The sequence below is a fragment of the Bombus impatiens genome, unplaced genomic scaffold (genome assembly GCF_000188095.3).
Source record: "Bombus impatiens unplaced genomic scaffold, BIMP_2.2 scf_0268, whole genome shotgun sequence".
Lineage (NCBI taxonomy): Eukaryota > Metazoa > Arthropoda > Insecta > Hymenoptera > Apidae > Bombus > Bombus impatiens.
Window position 1 is genome coordinate 229,324 of NT_176687.1, and position 3,077 is coordinate 232,400.

The following is a 3,077-nucleotide window of genomic DNA, read 5'->3' on the forward strand; positions in this document are numbered from 1 at the left end:
TTTTTGAGGCTGCCGCCCCCAGCCACCACCGAGACCACCCTGGCTAACCTACCCCTCCGTGCCTCTCTTCCACGCCGCCGCCACCACCGCCTGGCCGTACTAAGCGACTGGTGGGGGTTGGTTTTTCCAAGCGGTGGGGAAAAATCTCTCTCTCCTGCTGCACCCTCTTCCACGATCCTGATGCTATACTCCTGCTGATCGCGACTACCCGATGACAACACCCGTTGCTTCTCTTTTCCTCTCCTCTGTTTTACCGTTTGTCACGCGTTTCGTAGAACAGTGGAGAAATCCCTTTGGCCCCGAAAAATACCCTCCGATGAACACACAGAATTTCTTTCGCTTTCCAACGGCCTCTCCTCTCGGCGAAATTCGAATTTACTTGGTCATTATAGACGATGATTAGTCACGAGGTCATATTTAATCGCAGCTTCGTCTGTTTCCGCGTGTCTCGATTTATAGGATCCACACCATTGAATTCGCACTGAGAATAATTCCTGTCCTTGAGATCGTTAAAAGGATTCATCTTTGTGAAAATTGACGGCTCTTTAACTGCACATTACCATCTTCGACGCTCTAATCTTTTCATAATATCACCTGCTCGCGTTACAACTTTCCATAATGACACTTGCGTGTAACATCACTCTGTTGCTTATTTCAAAGTCGTCCATAGAGTTCGAGTTCTTTACTTAAGAGTGCCGTAGATCAGAGCGACAGCGAACGCTTATCCAAAACACCACACGATTGCCAAGCGCGGTTTCGAGGTCCCGAAATGAAGAAACGAAATAAAAAGAAACTCGTTCCCTGGTCTGTAATTACTGCGCGGGTCGGCCGGATCGTTTCCACGTTGCGGTCAGCCGGTACACCGATAACGAGGTTGCCTTTCGGCTTCCTTCTACGCCTCTCGTTCGATTGTCTTTTTTTCCGGCCGTTTCCTCGTCGAGTCTTTCCTGCTTCCGTCGTTCAACGACCTCCCCGCGCGAGACTGCAAAACGACACTGGGAAGAAAGGGAAAACAAAGACGGCAGAAAGGTCCCTCGTGTAGTTGCGTTTAGCACCGAGAAATACGGGGGTTGCGCGATGCTTGGGGGCTCTTCGAGGGAGCAAGGCGAGCAACGAAGACAGGACGGAAGGCTGTATCGAGGAGAAAGAGGGGAATACTTTGTCTTAATGTCCCCGTCATACGTGCACCGACGACCGTTGCAACGAATCTTTCCAGATTGCTAGGGTGGATCTTCGAGTGGTCGCAATTATCGTTATTGCGACGCGAGGATAAAATGACATAGAACTCGAGGAAATTTAAGAATTAATAACAAATTGGAAGAGGGCGAAGTTTACTCTTGGCGGTAGAATCTGTGTGCTTCGAGAATTGGAAATAAATCGACTAAGAAGATTTTGAGAAAGTGAATTTAGGGAAACTTAAGAATCGATGACGAATTGGAATGATGTATAGTTTATTCTTCGAAGAGAAGAATTTTTGTATTTTTGGAGTAAGAAACAAATTAAGTGGAAAAGACAATTTCGTTTTTTTCTCTTGTTTAATTAAATTGGAAGCTTGAAGGAAATTTGAAAATTATGAAAAAACAGACTTGAGGAATTGAATACTAGCTGATAGTGTAGATAATTCATAGCTGTTGAAGTAATTACTTCTAGGAAAAGTCTACGTTCTTTTCTTTTTAGTATACCCGTGACCTGGACACTGTCGTTACGAAGAAAATAGAATTTAGTAAAGCAACAATTTAAAAAAGAGTGGCCCATATTATTGTGGCCTTGAATATGAATGTTGTTTTGGGTTACAAGGTCTATAAATAAAAGAGCTATGAGTAGATTTTTATTGCTGTTTCTCGTAACTTTCAGTTGGAGTTATACATCAAAGTTAATTTTTTGGTAATGTCCTTTGTTATAAATGTATCAACATGCTCCCTATCACTTCTATTGTAATGTAACAATGCTAAAGTGAGGATCTAGATCAGCATACACTATAGCTGCACTTATACTTACTTCAATATATATTTCTATTACAAATTCATCCACGAATTCCTCTATCAGATAACCTGAACGAAAGCAAAAGGCAATTTGTATTTGGTTAACATAGAAAGACAATTTTGTTTTTTCAAAATTAATTCGCGAATTTGCAAGAAATTTAAGGAACCTCGCATATAGATTCGAGGAATTAAATATCAATAGGTGAAAGATAATCTGGAAGAAAAGGAATCTCGTATCTTCTTTTAAAATAAGAAGTAAATTAAACGCAAAAAACGAACGAGACACGAGTACACCATCTAAGTTGAAGGATGATCTTCCTTTTTTGAAATTACTTATTTCTTTAACAAAATGAGTTCGAGAAGTTGATTGTAGGTAGATAAGGGATGATTCGGAATAAAATGCAATTTGAATATCTTCTTAAATAAAAAAGATACACGAATGCATCATCCAAGCCGAAAAACAATTTTCTTCTCCCAAAATTAATTACAAGTTTGAAAGGAACTTGAAGATCGTTAAAAAGGAGGTTGAAGAAACGAAATACCAGTAGATAGGGGATGATTCAAAGCAAAAGGCAATCTCACCACTGGAAATTAAACTACGGGCCACGAGAATGGCATCGCGTTTCTCTTTCGACCGACGACAGAAGACTATCGATCATGACGGATCTGTAGCAAGTTACGAGGATCCCTGAACGGGAGAGAGCACCCCATATAATCCTACACCCCTATGGGTAACAATGCAACGCCTCCGCGTCCCTAAATTGTCGAGTTCCCAAGATGCATTTCGTCATACATTTTGGCCCCCCGGGCGATACATCGCCTTTTTTGCGTTCCTACCCGACCCGTTATTTTCGACACCGTATACAGTGAACCGAAAGAAATGCAATAATTTCGCGATCGTCATTTGGTCGACTAATGAGGACGTTCGATCATTTATAAATATATTTCGTAATGATACGCGTATCGTATAAAATTGAAAATTAATGATCACCGATCGAACGAACAAAAATACAAATTTGTGTGAAAATCAATTTGCGGAAAATATATTATCCTCCTATCCCTTGGAATTATTCAGTTTTCCTTTAAAATTTCCGA